This window comes from Humulus lupulus, chromosome 4 (assembly GCF_963169125.1).
Source record: "Humulus lupulus chromosome 4, drHumLupu1.1, whole genome shotgun sequence".
NCBI classification, from domain to species: domain Eukaryota; kingdom Viridiplantae; phylum Streptophyta; class Magnoliopsida; order Rosales; family Cannabaceae; genus Humulus; species Humulus lupulus.
Genome location: NC_084796.1, coordinates 18,494,830 through 18,508,469, shown reverse-complemented (window position 1 = coordinate 18,508,469; position 13,640 = coordinate 18,494,830). Strand labels below are relative to the sequence as shown.

Sequence of the window (13,640 nt, the reverse complement as noted above, 5' to 3'; positions counted from 1 at the left end):
GATCTTCTAAGATGTATCTCTACACCTCAAGACGTGTGTGAGCATGTAGACTATTGGTGAGACAATTTCTAATTCACAAGATGTATTCAACTAATGAGATCTTGGAATATCAGGTCTGAGACAGTTTTAGGGTTAGGAAAATATTACGATGTATTTTTCTCTGTGTGTGTAAAGCTTAGAATTTTCTCTTTAGAATATTCTTGACTTCTATTGTGTGTGAATTAATTTCTATCAAATAGATTTACAAAATAATTAATTAAATTCAAAATTCAAATTATAAATAAATTATTAAATAAATAAATAAATAAAAGAAATATCAAGATCTGATACATGCCAACTACAGTACCTGTGTAACGCCCTGGATAGCCAAGACCGCTACACTGTGTACTTATAAAGGTGCAGGACTCGCTAGTCAAGTCATTAATTTGAAAACGTGTCACTAGACAAGTAAGATCTATGGTTAAAAAGGTTTCGGTCTCAAAAGACTCATTTCATATATTTAAACTGTAATAAACAAGGGATCCCATAAACACAAAGTTAAAATAAGTTTACAGACTTCCAAAAGTACATAAGGATCCACTAGCCATACTAAGGCAAAACAGACAGTCTTTAGGTTCCATGTCCTTGCCTAGACCTCAACCGTGGCGGCCGAGCACCTGGCAATGTACATTCCGCTCGCCGAGCTCTCCAGTCAGGGCTGATCTAACTTGCCCTTGCCTTTACCTGCACCACGTAGCACCCGTGAGCCAAGGCCCAACAAGAAAACATCACAGATAACTCAAACAATAATAACAGACAAATAGCTCAGTATGCATGTATACTCACTAGATAGTCCACAACAGATAATCAGCATATACAATCCAATACAAGATACATTCTACCACATATTCTGCTCATATCACATAATAATCAGGGCCGACGACTTAGGCCGCGCCCTCTGTTTAACCCACTGACTCTGGCCCGCTTAAACCAAGCTCAGTGCATAATAAGCTGTCCTCGGCTACCAGTGGCCAAGCCGTGCCCTGTGCGCTAGTGAGACCCTTGGCACCCTTAGGCCGTTGGTTCACTAAATGGCTTGCATGGCATAATACCATCCTTTCAAGCTTTTACAATAGGGAGCCCTTAGTCCCGTCTCATATAATCAACCAGGTGCAGTTTTCTTACCTTTAGCTTTCAGATGAGTTAGTTACGGGCGATACTCCTTGAGCGCGATCCGATCCTCGAGCCCTAGCTTAACACCTAGTCACAACCATGAAGAAAGACACCATTAACAACCTTAAATGAGCTTCCAAGCCAAGTTCTAGTACTCGGAACATTGAACTTCACCAAATATGGTAAAAGACTCAACCCCGAGCACCCTAGGTTAAATTCCCAAGTCTAAAATCTTAAAATCCCAAAATCCCTTAAGCGCCGCGGCATAGGCCACCCATGCCGCGACATGGCCCCCAAACAGAGCCATCCAAGGCACAAAAACAGGTAAGGGCCGCGATATTTCTTGGACCATGCCGCGACCCGCCCTCCTTCCTCAGCATGCAACAACCTTGAAGGGCCGCGACTCACCAAGAACCATGCTGCGGCCCGACCCTTCGAACCCAGAAAAAACCACCATTTTCAATCTCTAAACCTCACCTTAAGATATCCCAAAGCCCCCAACTCAAAACCAATTAACTCCCAACTTCTTTAACATGATCTAAGAAACATAATTTCCAAGAAAACACAGTCTATCACACTCTAATCCTCTCCTTTCCATTTCTGAAACCCAAGTGCTACAAACACCCAAACCAGCCACTCAAACACAATCTAGAACCTTTAAACTTGGAGTTAGAACTCACCTTTGCTGTAGAATCACTTCACCAAGCTGTGGCCAAGCTAGGTCCCCAAGTTCCCTTCTTAATTCTGCCTTAGAACATCACAACTAAACTTGCTTCAGCACTTAAATCTTGCTCCAGTTCCTTGATTAAACCCCTGAGCTAGACTCCCAAATCCACTCTACAAATCTCAGAATTCCAACTTGCTTCTCCCTTAAGTTTTCTGTGTTTTTCTCTCCTTGGTTTCCTTTGAGCGTGTAAGTGAGCTGAGAGAAAATGCTTAGTCGGTTTGTGTTTTTCTTCTAAAGGCTTCCTTAAGTCTAACTTATCCATTAAGTTAATCCCGAGGCTCGGGGTACCGGAACCGTCCCCGAGGCCAAAATGGTAAAATCCTCCAATATTCCCGCCTAGACACCCTAACCTCAAATATATCTCAAATTATTTATTTTCATCACCCGATAGTCTAAATCACTACCTGATACCTAAGATACCCCTGACTTTCCCAAAGTCAATTATAATACCCCGTTGTGACTTTTCCCGCTATCTAGCCCTAGGATCGCCTCGAGTCGCCGGCTGCAGCTTTATCCACATCATAATGTGGTTCTCGCATATATCACATATCATATTACCACATAATATAATCAATTATCATATAAGCGTCATTAAACATATAATTACTCATTAAATCACAATTATTCCAGTAATGCCCTCCTGGCACACTGATCAAGGCCCTTAAGCCTTATTAGTGAATTTGGGTCGTTACAACCTGTAATGCCCTGGGTAGCCAAGACTGTTACATTGTGTGTTTATAAAGGTGCAAGACTTGCTAATCAAGTCATTTAGTTAGAAACGTGTTACTGCAACTATAATTGAATTAGGGTTAAAAGGTTTTGGGTCACAAAAGATACATTTCATTTAATTAAACATTTTGTACATGGGATCCCAAAAGAAATAGAGTTTAAAAGACTATTTACAAAAAATTCCAGGTTGTAAACAAGTACTGGCCACTCTAAGGCAAAACAGACATTTAGGCTTCTCCTGTCTTGTACCACTCCTCGACCGTGGCAGCCGATCAGCTGACTATGCACATTCAGCCTCAAAGCTCTCCAACTCAGGACTGATCTACCTTGCTCTTGCCTTTACCTGCACCACGTAGCACACGTGAGCTAAGGCCCAACAAGAAATCCATAATACAGAGTATAAACAATAAACGATAGTTAGATATCTCATAAATCACCAATTAGATATACAACAAGTCATACAGCTCACATAAACAGTGATATCAAACTACAAGCCAATAATCAGTTATTTAGATAACAAACTCGTCACAATCATCAATTTGACCAACATTAAACATATCACGCCAAAATCCAAGGTCAGCGCCCTTAGGCCGCACCCTCTAATTATCCCATTGACTACAGCTTGTTTAGGCCGAGTTCAGTGATTGTGTATTTAACCTCAGCTACCAGTGGTCGAGCCGCGCCCTGTGCACAAATATTTATTCCGGCACTCTTAGGTCATTTATCACATGTCCCATGGCATAATACCATCTTATGACATCACATATAAATATAGGGAATTCTTAGTCCCAACATAAACACATAACCGGGTGCAGTTTCTTACCTTTGATTCCGAACGCTTTAATTAATTGAAACGATCCTCGAGCACGATCCCGACCGAGCCCTAGCGTTCACCTAGTCACAAATACAACATGAAACCCTCATTAACATTCAATCCCGTAACCTAAGCTCGAGACCAATCCTGAGCCCTTGGGAAGCCCTAATTCCACCAAACGGGGTGGTGGACTAAAACCCTGAGTCCCCAGGCAAAAACGCTAAGAAAATACCCAAAAATCCATTTCTGAAGGCAGGGTAGCGCTACAACGCCACAAGGTGGGCGCTACAGCACTACAAACAGAAGAAAAATCCCCCAGAAAACCCAAGCCTAGCGCTGTAGCGCCCTAAAGCTAGCGCTACAACGCTACATACAACACCTTCAGCACTCTGAGTTTCTCCTTCGAATTTCCTCGAGCCAAACCTCCTGAAAACTCCTCCAAACTTTAACCACACTTCAAAATAAGCCTACCATCCACTACATCTCACCCCACATGGCCCATCAACATCAAAGTTGGCCACATGCACCATCAAACATAGCAAAACAAGAATTGAACTTAGAACTCAAAAATCATCAGAAAAACCAGAGATAACCCAGCAACTCAGATGATGAAGTCCATAATTGTTACCTCTAATGTAGAATTCTACTCTAGGTTGCCCTTAGTGCCCTTCCAGCCTTTAGCTCCTCAACTCCCAAAAGCTCAATTCTCTTAATTCCATCCAAAGTTCAAGTTTAGAAATCTATTCCAACAAAATTCAGAAACTTAAGAACAATCTTTAAACTTTACCTTAATTGGGTGACTAACTCCTGCTAATTCCTCTAGCTTTACCAAGGATCCTAGCCCCAAGCTCCAGCCTAAACTTCCTCTGAGTTACAGCTTTAGAAATCCTTAGGAAATGGTGAAAAATGGAAAACCGAGTGGAGGGGAAGGTGATAAGCTCAAGTGTTCTGTTTTCTCTTCTTTTCCCTCTTTTTCTCTTTTCTTTCAGCTTCTATTACTTTCTACAAATCCCACTAAGTCCATAAAGGCAGAATAACCTTATCCCTTTTTAAATCAAATGACCATAAGTGCGAATACTATCGCTGCCAACTCCAGATCATGCGTGGGATATCTCTTCTCATACTACTTTAGCTGTCTCGATGCGTAGGCTATCACTTTTCTGGCTTGCATCAGCACACACCCTAAACCCTGTCTGGAAGCATCACAATAAACCACAAACTTCTCATTATCTGTCGGCAGACTCAACACTGGCGTGGTGATCAGTCGCCACTTCAACTCTTTAAAACTGTTCTCACATCTGTCTGCCCAAACATACTTTGTCTTCTTCTTTGTCAATTCTGTCAACGACGTAGCTATCCTGGAGAACCCCTCAACAAACCGCTGATAATACCCTACCATTCCTAGAAAACTCCTCACTTCAGGAGCACTGCTCGGTCTAGGCCAATCTCTCACTGCCTCAATCTTACTTGGGTCAACCAGAATCCCCTCCTTACTGACGATATGGCCCAGAAATGTGACTTGCGGTAACCAAAACTCGCACTTGCTGAACTTAGCATATAACCTATGCTCTCTCAACCGCTGCAATACCAGATGTAGGTGTTGCTCATGCTCTGTCTCTGACTGAGAGTACACCAAAATTTCATCGATAAACATGATCACAAACATATGCAAATAGTCCTTGAAAACCATATTCATCATGTCCATAAAAGCTACTGGGGCATAGGTTAATCCAAAGGACATAACCAGGAATTCATAGTGTCCATACCTCGTGCGGAAAACAGTCTTTGGTATATCCTCTTCTTTGATCCTCAACTGGTGGTAACCTGATCGAAGATCAATCTTGGAAAACACTGTCCTTCCCTGTAGCTTGTAACGCCCTACTACCTTAGAGTCGTTACTAAGTGAGTTTGAAATGTGCAATTAACTCGCTAAATGAGGTTTTTAGAACAAAAATGTGATTAAACAAAAGTCAAGGCTGTAATCTTGGAAAATACTCTATTTCATTGAAAATTTCAAGTGTCTTTCATTTGGGATCCCAAAATAAGGTTTATAAAACATCTACAGCTCAAAATGGGTTTACAGATAATTAACTATCAAAATCACAGTTTAATACAACCATTCCTCAAAATGCTCCCAACCAAAGCAGTCGGGCTGGCCAAACATGTACGCACCGCCTCACGCTCTCCGTACTCATGGCTGGTTGGCTTTTTCTTTGCCCTTACCTGCAACACAGAGCACCCGTGAGCCGAAGCCCAGCAAGAAAACCCATACAGCACATAACATATGCATATTATACAACCATTATATCAGACAATCCACAGATAAACAGATAGTTCATCAGACTAAACATACACGGCCATGCCGTCCCAGAAGCATTACCAAAGTCTGGGATCTCGGTCCTCACCGTAAGGATATCACATGTATCCATTGGGGTCTCACCCTAATTTCATGCACTCCGCATGCCAAAGGTTACTCTTGGCCCCACTGCCGTTCTCGGCCTTCGCCGTAATTGGCTCCTTGCCGTTTCCGACTCTTTGCTGTTCATTCAACCATAATCACATATAGCATAACTCAAACAATATTCAAGCATATAATAGTTCAATCAAGGCTACGCCCTAACATGTAATTCAATCTAGGGCTGTGCCCTGCAACAACACTATGGGCCCAAGCCCTGCTCTACGGGTACTACAATTTTCTTACCTGTATCCCGAGCTTCTCAATGCACCAAGGTCACGAGCACGGTCCTCTAACCCGAGCCTCTCCGAAAACCTAGTCACAACACATATAAAACACTATTTAATACTAACCAATCCAAAACCACTTCCCGGGACCAATCCCGTACTCTCGGGACCTCCAATTTCCCAAAACGATGCAACGGAAACGTTCCCCGAGCCCCCGGGGCAAATGCCCAAAATTGCAAAATTTCACTGTCTTGAAAATAGCCTAGCGCCGTGGCACTACCCTTTGAGGGCCGCGGCGCCCAGAATGTCCTCTGCTCCTGATGCAGCCTTGCGCCGCGGCACCAAAGAACAGGGCCGTGGCGCCCCTACGCGAACCCAGAATTCTAGGTTTTCTCCAGCATTTTCCTTGAGCCAAAACACCTCCAATTCAACCCAAACACATACCTAAACCCCAAAACCAATTTAAAACCCCAAATGAACCATTTAACAACCTATAAACACCAACAACAAGGTCAAACACACAATCACACCCAAAATCCACACTTTGGTTTTAGACTTCAGAAACTTAAACCTTAGCTCTTAAAACTTAAACCAAGGCTTGAAAAATGTAAACCATGCCTCAATATTCTTAAACCCCACCAGAAACAAAAATTCAAAGATGCTTAGAACCCTTACCTCAATCAAGAATTCGACTTTGAACCCTCTCCAATTCCAGCTTCAAATCAATCCCTCTTGACTACCAAGCTGAAATCCCATGCAAACCAGCCACAACTATCTTTCAATTTTCATACTTACTTTCCAGAAACCAAGCTTAAAACTTAAACAAAACAGAGACAACTCCTTACCTTTGAACAATCTTGGTTTATGATCAACTAAATTGCCTTAAACCACCTTGATTCTCCTCCTGGGTCTCCCAATTTCAGCTCTCTTCTTCTTTTCCTTTCCTTCTAGTTTCTCTTCCAATTTCAGCAGGAGCAAAATATGACTAAGTGTTAGAACGTGAATCATCTTTTCCCTCAGCTGAAGGTATCTATATCCCTTCCAAAAGACTATTTCACCCCTCAATGCAATTCCTTTCCTAACTAAACCTCAAGGGCATTTTTGACATTTCACCTTCCTTACAAATCTACCACTTTTCTCATCCAAATTTGTTACTCTTAATGGTTACCAGTGATCACACAAGTTACTCAATTACCATTAACCATTAACTCACAAACTCAAGTTATAAAATTCCCAAAATACCCCTAGGCTGCTCCCGAGCCGGGTATTTAATCCCGTTGTGACTTTTAAACTAATTGGCTCCCTAGAACCGTCTCGACACGTGCATCACAATAATATCACCACTCACACGTGGTACTAATCATATTACACAATTATTACATTTATGCCCTCAACGGGATAAAATTACCAATTTACCCCTAACAAACAAATGGGGCCCACATGCATATTTATTTCACCTAAACATGCATTCTAATCACATATTTATTAAAACTCATATATTAACATGTTAATTCATTTATTGCCCTCCAGGCACGCTAATCAAGGTCCTAAACCTTATTAGCAAATTGGGGATGTTACATAACTGGTCAAATAAATCGTCGATCCTAGGCAGTGGATACTTATTCTTAATGGTTAACTTGTTCAGCTCCCTGTAATCAATACACATCCTAAGAGATCCATCCTTCTTCTTGGCAACACAACACTGGAGCACCCCATGGCGAGAAACTCGGTCTGATGAACCCTAAATCCAATAACTCCTGCAACTGAATCTTTAACTCCTTCAGCTTCGCCGGAGCCATTCTGTAAGGTGTCCTAGATACTGGCTCCGCCCCTGATGCCAACTCTATAATAAACTCAATCTCCCGTTGCGGCGGCAACCCTGGAAGATCTGCTGGAAATAAATCTGGAAACTCACATACCAATCTGGTCTCACCCAGTCCAACCAGCACAATCCTAGAGGTATCCACAACATTCGTTAAGAATCCTATGCAACCTTCCTGCATCAGGTCTCTATGAAATCATAGGTATCCGCGGTCCACAAACTGTCCCCACAAATACAAAGGGTACCTCCCCTTCTGGTTCAAAAGTCACCATACTGCGCTTGCAGTCAATCGTTGCCCCATACTTCGATAACCGATCCCTAGGATCATATCAAAGTCATCCATCGCAAGCCCAATCAGATCAACAGACAACTCCCTACCATCTACCTTTACTAGTAAAGCTCTAATCCATCTCCTAGAGACTACCAGTTCCCCAATTGGCAACAAAGTCTGAAAACCCCTAGCATACAAAACACTAGGTCTACACAGTTGATCTATCCCTCTAGCAGACACAATAGAATGAGTATCTCCCGAATCAAACAATGCAGAATAAGAAAACCCGACACTAAAAATCTGACTTGTCACAGCCGAGGGGCTAGCCTCCGCCTCAGTCTGAGTCAAGGTGAACACTCTGGCAGGAGCGAGACTGTCACCCTGCTTCGTCTCCTCTTTCTTGGCTTCTGGGCAATCCTTCTTCAGATGATTGGCACTCCCATAGATAAAGCAAGCCCTGATCCTGCACTCCCCCTGATGTCATCGTCTGCACCGAGGACATACTGGAAAACTCCTCCAGTTTTCACCTCCGCACTGACGGCCACTAAAAGCACCCCATGCCCTCCTATCCGAGCTAGGAGAAACAAAAGAATCTGGGGCCTTTCTCTTCTACTCACTGGAGCCACTACCCCGACTGGATCCAATAAAAGGAGGCACCGTCCTCCTGGCATCGCACCTAACAGCGCTCTCTCTCCAAATCTGATCCTCGGCCCCCTCAGCTGTAAGGGCCTTGTCCACGACCTGAGCATAAGTAGTAGTCTCTGGATCTAAAGTAATTTTCACATCACGGGCGATCATAACATTCAACCCCCGTACAAATCTATCTCTTCTTGCCGCATTAGTCAGCACAAAATCCGGCGCGAACTTCGCCAACCGGTCAAATTTCAAGGCGTACTCTGTAACGGTCAATCGGTTCTGAGTCAGGTTGATGAACTAATCAACTTTTGCAGCTCGAACTACTACACTATAGTATTTCTCGTTAAAGATGTTCCTGAATTCTTCCCAAGTCATAACTGCCACATTCCTCCATTGAGCTACTACATCCCACCAGATGCGGGCATCCTCTCTGAACATGTAGCTGGCACAAGCTACCCTCTCGTTCCCTTCCACCCTCATAAAATCCAAGATGGAGGAAATCATATTCATCCACTGCTCTGCCCGTAGTGGGTCTGGTCCACCCTCAAAGGTGGGAGGATGCTGCTTCCTGAACCTCTCATACAAAGGTTCCCACCTGTTCTCCATAACAGGATGAACCGGCACTAGCGCCACAGCCTGCTGAACTGGTAATCCAGTGACCTGAGGAGGGGCCTGCTGCCTCAGCTGTCGAAGTTCTTCCTCTGTTCGCTGCAGTCTTGCTTCCATTTCGGCAAACATCTGTTGCCAATTTGTGGGGAAGGTGGAGGGTCCTGGCCCTAGTTGTCATCCTCGGCCTTACTGTCGCGGAGTCTAGATGATTGTTGAGGCATCACAACAATATGCATGCAATCAACGACGCCGCTCATCAGGCAAGATAACAACATCCAAAACCACCTCCCAAATCATATCAGTCAACCATAAACAACAATCCACATAACATACAGATAGCATATAACACTCAACGGGCCATTGATAACTCTACAAAATAGAGTTATTTTACCATATTTTATATGCTAATTGTTGCTTAGTTCTTGAGTTTTTAATTAACTTATTAAGTTTTTATGTAATTTTTAATTTATTAGTCTTAGTGTAGTTTTATAGATTTTTATATGTTTTTATAGATATTTTATTATAATATGTTGTAATTTAATTATATGAAATTTGTATTGTTAAGTTAGAAGTTAAAAATGTAATTCTTTTGAACTTAAATGCTTTATTAAATTAAATTATAATCAATATTTTCAAATAATTAATATGATTTATTTATAATTGAAAATATTTGATTATTATTTAATTTATTTTTATCTTGTAGGAATTATATTGCATGCTTGAAAGAAAGAAGAGAAAAGAAAACAAAAGTGGCATTTATGAAGAGAAAATAACAAATTGTGGCAGCCATATCCTCCAAGGCCCACGCCTGGCCCAACTCCCTCTACCTTCAGCACCTGCCCAAGGCCACGCTTGGCCCACTTCCCCTTTGCTTCAGCCATCAACCATTTCAGCATATATACACTAATGCCCAGCCACGCCACCTGTCTCCCATTTTACCTCCATTACCTCCTTGCTTCATCAATCACCTGCCGCATCTCCTCCCAGCAACAAATCCATTTGGGCCAGCTCTCCACAACATAGCACATGGCCCGAGCCATCTCACAAGCCCACGCCTGCCATCTCCTTCAGCCAGCCCCTCCGTACGGCCCAGATACCCAGCTCGCCCCAGCCGCCTCTTGCTGCCATATAGCACCCCTTGAGCCCTTAAATTTGCTCATTGTCCCCTTGTCTAAAATGCCACATTTTTACCCATTTTTCTACACACTTTTTACCCCAAAATCATCATCACTCCTAAAATTTACCCCTATTTACCATATTATTATTAATTTAATCAATTTACTTAATTTAAATTGATTATTTTAATAATCTCATTTTGGCTATAAATAGGGGTTTTTGAAGACCATTTGGGGGTGCTTAATGTTTTGGTTACCATCTTTTTCTCTCATTTTCTCTCTACCATTCTCTCTTCCATTTGGGTTTTTCAAGAGCATTTTGCAAGTATGTATGTCATTTATTTTGTAATTTCTACTCTAGTTATGTGCTTCTAATCTTTTTCATAAGATTATTAAGATCATGATGAAGAAACTTGTAACTAGGTAATATTTATGTTGTATGTTGATTTCCCTTGTAATGCAACAAAGTTTATGGATTTTTCTTCTACATATATTTCTTTCATCTTAAATATCTTGTATTTTAGATTGTTAGAACATATTTACACTTTGTTCTTCATTAGTGCATAAACATAATATTCTTTGTGTAAGATGTGTCATTAAATTGTACACATCCATGCTTAGAACAAAAATATTATGTTTTGCCTTATAAATAATGTTCATTGATTTATTTGTTATTTCATTAGATTGATTTACACTAAATGCTTTGAAATTATAATTTTGAAAAGTGAAGAAAAATCCTATCTTTTTATAAGAAAATTGTGTTTAAAATTATAAATCTTTTTGGAAAAGGATAGTTTAAATTATTTTAACTATCACTAAAACTTGGGAATCAATATACTAATAAATATTATTAAACTTACATTTTGTGGATTCTAGTATCTTAATAATCTTTTCTTTTAACACTTATTGTCAACTCATTATTGCTTTATTTTTATTCCCTTAAATAGCTTTATTTTACAATCTTTTAGTTTATGTTCATAATATTAAAACTCATCAATCTTTGGAACTAGGTTATAATTTATTACTTTTGATTTACAATAGTTTTCTTTTTGATTTTAGACAACTCCTTTGGGTTCGACCTCGTGCTTACACGAAAACTATTCTATAAATATGATTCGTGCGCTTGCGAGTATAAATATTTAAAACATACCCGTTTTGGGTCTATCAAGTTTTTGGCGCCGTTGCCGGGGAGTTGCAAAAGAAAAGAAACGAAAATTATCTCAAGGTTAGTAAATTCTTCTACTAGTTATTTTAATTTTTTGCACTTAAACAAAAAAAAAAAAAAAACTAAAAAATATATATCTATAAAAAAAAAGAGATAAAAAGAAATTTGGGACGATTCAACCACCCATAAAAAAAAATATACTTATATTTCTATATTTATTGTTTTTTTATATAGTCGATGGCACTTGTGCCTCCTAGTTTTGTTATAATTTTGTTGTAATTTTATTTCTTGTATATCTTTGTTAATTGACGGCACTTGTGCCTCTTAACATTTGTTGTAATTTTCTTTATTTATATTGTTGTAATTTTTATTTTATTTAATTTCCGCAAATTACTAGTTGATGGCAATTTTGCCTCCTAGCTAGTTGATGGCAATTTTTGCCTCCTAGTCTTCTATCTTATGTTTTAGTTGATGGCACTTGTGCCTCCTAATTTTTACCTTAATTTTGTTATGGTTGATGGCATGCTATGCCTCCCTACTCTTGCCTAAATTTTAGTCTTATTTAATTTTTGCCTTATTTTTCTTTGTCTTCTTTAATATTTTAGTGTAACATTGTGAAAAATACTTGAAAAAGAAAAAAAAAAAGAGAAACCTAAATCTTGTCCTTTCACCATAAGCAATTTTTGCTTAAAGGAAATTTGAACAAAATTCCCAATCCGCCTCTACTAATTAACCTCGGGGAGTTGTTAGTAGTACGCGAGTAAGTGGAATCAAATAGGCCTGGGGACAAGTAAACCATAAGAATTATTGTTGTGAAATCTCTAAAAACTCTAAGTATGCTCTGTGGTTGCGGTTTTAACTGATCTTCCACATCAGAAAATTGCTTGTTTGAGATTATCATTGTTGCCTTGTTTGTGAAAATTGTATGCATCATTGGGAGCGTAACTCGAAAAAAGGATTAGTAAAAAGACGTTTATCTCTATTTGAAATTGAAAGTGTTAGTAAAAATTTGAGCATCATGGAACCTATTGCTAATATTGTTGATGAAACTGTTGTGCCTGAAAAAACTTTGCTTGAATATTTTGCACCTATTTCATCTAATGCTCCTTCATGCATTGTTTTACCTACTACTTCTGCTACTCATTTTGAGCTTAAACCCGCAATCATTCAATTATTGCCATCTTTTTATGGGTTAGATAGAGAGGATCCTTACATGCATGTCAAAGATTTCTTAGAAATTTGCTCAACATTTAAATTTCAAAAAATTTCTGATGAGTCGGTCAAACTAAGATTGTTCCCTTTTTCATTAAAAGACAAATCAAAAGCCTAGTTAAATTCCCTTCCCACGGGGTCTATAACTACATGGGATCAACTTTATAATAAATTCTTACTGAAATTTTTTCCTATGTCTAAAACTGATAGTCTAAGGAGAGAAATCTCCGAGTTTTTTCAAAAAGATAATGAAGAGTTTTATGAATGTTGGGAAAGATTTAAAGATTTATTATTAAAATGTCCTCATCATGGTTTTGAAAAATGGAGACTTGTAAAATATTTTTATGATGGTTTGACTCCCTCTAATCGTCAAATGATTCAATCTATGCATATTGGAAAATTTTTAAAATTTCAAGGACAAGAGGCGTGGGACGCCCTTGAAGATTTATCTGTCAATTCACAACAATGGAATTATTTTGATCCTAGGTCTAGGTCAACTAATTCACCAAAAAGAGGAGGAAGGTATGAAGTAAAAGAAGAATTAGACTTAAGAACATCCTTAGACAAATTAGCGAGAAAAGTAGAAGCTTTAGCCATAAGCCAAACTATAAACTCTCCAATTCAACCTAGAAAAGATGTTTGTTCTATATGTTCTAGTCCTTGCCATAATGCCCAATCATGCCCTTCCTACCAAGAAGCCTTTTCT

At 39.8% G+C, this 13,640-nt stretch overlaps 1 long non-coding RNA gene and 1 other non-coding gene across 2 annotated transcripts; both read right to left on the bottom strand.

Annotated features, from left to right (window-relative positions):
- Positions 1–469: 469 nt before the first annotated feature.
- Positions 470–1,400, bottom strand: LOC133828852 (uncharacterized). Its single transcript, XR_009891346.1, has 2 exons — positions 826–1,400; positions 470–723 (listed from the first exon to the last, which is right to left on the bottom strand). It is a non-coding gene; the product is annotated as an uncharacterized LOC133828852 (long non-coding RNA).
- Positions 1,401–13,142: 11,742 nt separating this feature from the next.
- LOC133833400 (small nucleolar RNA R71) lies at positions 13,143–13,249 on the bottom strand. The gene has a single exon (XR_009892781.1). It is a non-coding gene; the product is annotated as a small nucleolar RNA R71 (small nucleolar RNA).
- Positions 13,250–13,640: the final 391 nt, after the last annotated feature.